Below are 6,086 nucleotides of genomic sequence, written 5' to 3'. Positions count from 1 at the left end.
CATATAACATGGGCTAAAATAAAAAGCAATTTTTTTTTTTTTGACATTGCCTTTGTTTTTCATTTGTTATGTAAAAAACATCCCCAGTTTATTCGTTCTTTATATAAAATTTTCTTCTAGTTTATTCATTTTTTATATATATAAAAAAAAATCCCCAGTGTATTAGTTACTTATATAAAATATTCTTCTAGTTTATTCATTTTTTATATAAATAAAAATCCCTAGTTTATTCGTTCTTTCTCGATCAATTTTTTTATTGAAGGTAAAAAAACAAGAATTCTTAACAGGATGTATCAGAAAGAAATCTTCCCTCTGGATAAGGGGAGGCCATATGTTTATTCTTATTTTATATAAAATATTCCTCTAGTTTATTCATTTTTTATATAAATAAAAATCCCTAGTTTATTTGTTCTTTCTTGATCAATTTTTTTATTGAAGGTGAAAAAACAAGAATTCTTAACAGGATGTATCAGAAAGAAATCTTCCCTCTGGATAAGGGGAGGCAATAAGTTTTTTCGTACTTTATATAAAATATTCTTCCAGTTTATTCATTTTTTATATGGAAAAAAAATCCCTAGATTATTCGTTCTTTCTTTTAAATTTTTTTATTGACGGTAAGAAAACAAGAAGTCTTAACAGGATGTATCAGAAAGAAATCTTCCCTCTGGATAAGGGGAGGCAATAAGTTTATTTGTTCTTTACATAAAATATTCTTCTAGTTATTCATTTTTTATTTATAAAAAAATCCCCAGTTTATTAGTTCTTTATGTAAAATATTCATCCAGTTTATTATTTTGTTATATGTTATGTATATAACATTCCCCTAGTTTATTATATCTTTATATAACACATTTGTCTAGCTTATGACTTTTTTATATAAAATATTCATCCAGATTATTAATTTTTCATATAAGAAAATCCCTAGATTAAGAATTCTTTATATAAAATGTCTCTAGTTTATTATTTTTATATAAAATATCAGTCTAGTCTATTAATTAATTGTATTCAATTTACCTAGTTTAATTATTATTTATATAAAATAATCTCCTAATTTAATAATTATTTACATACATGCATCCTAGTTTATCAATTATGTATATAACAAATTATCCTAGTTTATTATTTCTCCATATAAAATATTCTCCTAGTTTATTAATTCTGTATATAAAATATTCTCCTAATTTAGTAATTCATTAGGTAAATTATTCTTTTGGTTTAAATATTCTGTATATAAAATATCTCTAGTTTATTTTTCTTCATAGAAAATATACTTCTATTTTGTTAGTTTTTAGTATTCAATGTAGCTACAGTAGTTTATTAATTATTTGTATAAAATATTCTCCTAATTTAATAATTATTTACCTAAATTTCTACTAGTTTATTAATTCTTTTCATATAACAAATTCCTCTAGTTTATCAATTCTTTTTATATAACAAATTCTCCTAGTTTATTAATTCTCTATATAAAATATTCTCTTAGGTTATTAATTCTTTATAAAAAAAATTCTCCTAGTTTAGTAATTCTTTTTTATTAATATTATTATTATTATTATACAGGATTTATATAGCGCCAACAGTTTGCACAGTGCTTTACAACATGAGGGCAGACAGCAGGGATATGCAATTAGTGGACCTCCAGCTGTTGCAAAACTACAAGTCCCATCATACCTTGGCCTCTTGGTGTCATGCTTGTTGCTGTCAGAGTCTTGCTATGCCTCATGGGATTTGTAGTTCTGCAACAGCTGGAGGTCAGCTAATTGCATATCCCTGCAGTACAGTAACAATACAATTAAATATAAGAGGAATTAGAGGGCCCTGCTCGTTAGAGCTGCTTTATGTAAAATGTATTTTTGGTTTATTAATTCTGTATAGAAAATGTCTCTAGTTTATTTTTCTTTATACAGAATATCCTTCTAGTTCAGGGATATGCAATTAGCGGACCTCAAGACACTGACAGCCACAAGCATGACACCCAGAGGCAGAGGCATGATGGGACTTGTAGTTTTGCAACAGCTGGAGGTCCACTAATTGCCTATCACTGTTCTAGTTTATCAATTCATTGTATTCAATTTATCTAGTTTATTAAATCTTTGTATAAAATATTCTCCTAATTTTATAACTGTTTACATAAATTGATCCTCAATTCGTTTTATATAACACATTCTCCTTTTTTATTAATTCTTTATATAAAATATTCTCCTAGTTTAGTAATTCTTTATGTAAAATATTCTTTTAGTTTATTAAGTCTGAATATAAAATGTCTCTAATTTATCCTTCTAATTTATTAATTTATGGTATTCAATTTACCTAATTTGTTAATTTTTTATATAAAATACTCTCCTAATTTAATAATTCTCCACATAAAATTCTCCTAGTTCACTAATTCCTTATATAACAAATTCCCCTAGTTTATTAGTTCCTTATATTACATATTCTCTGAGTTTTTGAATTCTTTATATACAATATTCTTCTAGTTTATTAATTCTTTAGATAGAATATTCTCCTAATTTATCATTATTATTATTTTTATTTACACACACACACAAGCCACTTTATTAGGTACACCTTGCTAGTACAGGGTTGCAAGGGCCTTCAGAACTGTCTTCATGGCATAGATTCAACAAGGTGCTGGAAAGATTCCGCAGAGATTTTGGTCCATATTGACATGATAGCATTACGCAGTTGCTGCAGATTTGTCGGCTGCACATCCATGATGCAAATCTCCTCTTCCACCACATCCCAAAGGTGCTCTATTGGATGATATCTGGTGACTGTGGAGACCATTGGAGTACAGTGACCTCATTGTCATGTTCAAGAAACCAGTGGTGAGATGATTTGAGCTTTGTGACATGGTGCATTATCCTGCTGGAAGGAGCCATCAGAAGATGGGTACACTGTAGTCATAAAGGGATGGACATGGTCAGCAACAATACTCAGGTAGGCCGTGGTATTTAACCACTTAAGCCCCGGACCATTTGGCTGGCAAAAGACCAGAGCACTTTTTGCGATTCGGCACTGCATCGCTTTAACTGACATTTGTCGTGCAATGTGACTCCCAAACAAAATTGACGTTCTTTTTTTCCCACAAATAGAGCTTTCTTTTGATGGTATTTGATCACCTCTGCGTTTTTTTATTTTTTGCGCTATAAACAAAAAAATAGCGTCAATTGTGAAAAAAACGCATTATTTTTTACTTTTTGCTATAATAAATATCCCCAAAAAATATATAAAAAAACATATTTTTTCCTCAGTTTAGGCCGATATGTATTCTTCTACATATTTTTGGTAAAAAGAATCGCAATAAGCGTGTATTGATTGGTTTGCGCAAAAGTTATAGCGTCTTCAATATAGGGGATAGTTTTATGGCATTTTTATTAATATTTTTTTTTTACTAGTAATGGCGGCGATCTGCAATTTTTATCGTGACTGCGGCATTATGGCAGACACATTGGACAATTTTGACACATTTTTGGGACCATGGTCATTTTTACAGTGATCAGTGCTATAAAATTGCACTGATTACTAAAAAAAGACACTGGCAGTGAATGGGGTTAACCACTAGCTGGCTAGGAAGGGGTTAAGTGTGTCCTAAGGAGTGATTCTAACTGTGGGGGGGGCATGGTTACGAGTGACACAACACTGATCACCACTCCCAATCACAGGGAGCTGTGATCAGTGACAGTGTCACTAGGCAGAACGGGAAGATGCTTGTTTACATTAGCATCTCCCTGTTCTTCCTCTCTGTGAGACGATCACGGGTATCCCCACGGACATCGAGTCAGCGAGACCTGCGATCCTACTCACGGAGCTGGCAGCAAATTCAAAGGGACGTACAGGTTTGCCCATTTGCACAGCCGTGCCATTCTGCTGACGTAAATGTACAGGCGGCGGTCGGCAAGCGGTTAAATGATGCTCAATTCCTACTAAAGTGTGCCAAGAAAATATCCCCTACACCATTACACCTCCACTAGTCTGATCGTTGATCGTTGATCTAAGGCAGGATGGATCCATGCTTTTACACCAAATTCTGACACTACCATCTGAATGTCGCAGCTGAAATTGAGACTCATCATACCAGGCAAAGTTTTTTTCAAATATTCTATTGTCCAATTTTGGTGAGCCTGTGCGAATTGTAGCCTCAGTTTTCTGTTCTTAGCTGACAGGAGTGGCAACCGGAGTGGTCTTCTGCTACTGCAGTCCATCTGCTATAAGGTTCAATGTGTTGTGCATTTAGAGATGGTGTTCTGCATACCTTGGGTGTAACGAGTGGTTATTTGAGTTACTGTTGCCTTTCTATCATCTCGAACCAGTCTGCCCATTCCCCTCTGACATCAACAAGGCATTTTCCTCCGCACAACTCCCCCTCCCTGGATATTTTCTCTTTTTTGGACCATTCTCTGTAAACCCTAGAGATAATTGTGTGGGAAAATCCCAGTAGATCAGCAGTTTTTGAAATAATCAGACCAGCCCGCTGGCATCAACAACCATGCCATGTTCAAAGTCACTTAAATCCCCTTTCTTCCCCGTTCTGATGCTTGGTTTGAACTTCAACACGTCGCCTTTACCATGTCTAGATGCCTAAATGCATTGAGTTACTGCCATGTGATTGGCTGACTAGAAAATTGTGTTACCAAGCAATTGAACAGGTGTACCTAATAACATGGTTGGTGAAGTGCTTCATGTAGACATGCTGTTCCATGTGTCACACTCCCCTCTTGTGTACCCACTCACCAGAAGAAATGGACCCTCAGCTGGAGTCAAACACGCTTGTTACTGGTGTGAGGAAGATGGGCCTTTGGAACTCCTTTAAAAAGATCTCCACATAAAGGTCTCAGGGGGAACTCGGATATCCACCAGGCTCAACAAAACAAATAAAAACTCATAGTGTAGTACTGCATAAAAATATTTATTCACGCAATCATAAGTGCCACTTTGTAGGATTGCATATAAAACCAGCATAGGACAAGATCGCAAGGCTCTACCCGGTTTGCAGCGGCCCAGTGTGCATTCTATGGAGGGTCGAAGTGACATAGTTGGTTAGGAAACCGCGTCAAAACCAGGAAATTACGTATTTCCGGTTTCCTAACCAACTACATCACTTCCGCCCTCCGTGGAACTCACGCCGAGCCGCGGCAAACCCAGGAGAGCCCCACGATCTTGTCCTATGCTGGTTTTATCTGCAATCCTGTAAGCGGCGAGAATAAATATTTTTATGCAGTACCTCACTATGAGTTTTTACCCCTGAGACCTTTATGTGGAGATCTTTATTCAGCATTAGCTTCACCTTATTTCGGAGGTATTGCAATTATGAGATATCCCAGGATGCACTGGGAAACAACAAGCAATTTGGAAAGATGTCATCAGCAGTAACTTCATAGGTATTGTGGAGAGGCAACCCCGTGTCACTGTGTGTTTTAGCAATTTACGCCTGTTTTTTGCAGAGGCAGGCATGCTGATTGCACACCTGTGGGCTAGGTTCATATTCTTCCCAGGGTTAGAGCTTGGAAAATGTTAATCGTGTGTACGGGCCTTAACAGACTGGTACAAACCTCAGCAAATTAATTTGTAATATTTGATATTCATACCATTATATATGCTTTTCTTCACACAACCTACCTAGAAGAAGAATTTCATTAAACAGTTACCACTGAGCAACCAGCATCAGTATAATATGGCATTTATAGCGCAGGGGTCAGGTGTATATCTTAGACAGTCTGGCATATGCAGTCCCCATTGGAAGAACTCTACTGGCAGCAGCAAATATCTGTGACAGCAAACAAGTATAAAACAAATAATGGTGGCGGAAGGCCCTTCGCCACAACGATTTCATCCTTTCTTATATTACGAGAGGTATAGACTCCAGAGAGAGATATCATTTTGCCCCTGTACAAATTATTAGTAAGACCTCATCTGGAATATACAGTTCAGTTTTGGGCACCAGTTCTCAAAGAGGATATAGGGGAACTGGAGAAAGTGCAGAGAAGGGCAACCAAACTGATAAGATGCATGGAGGAGCTCAGCTATGAGGAAAGATTAGAGGAATCCTGTAAGCTGAATGAAGGTGGAAGAGTGTGGTTTCAGGTCCG

Source organism: Aquarana catesbeiana, linkage group LG04 (assembly GCF_042186555.1).
Source record: "Aquarana catesbeiana isolate 2022-GZ linkage group LG04, ASM4218655v1, whole genome shotgun sequence".
Lineage (NCBI taxonomy): Eukaryota > Metazoa > Chordata > Amphibia > Anura > Ranidae > Aquarana > Aquarana catesbeiana.
Note: the sequence above shows the minus strand (reverse complement) of the source record.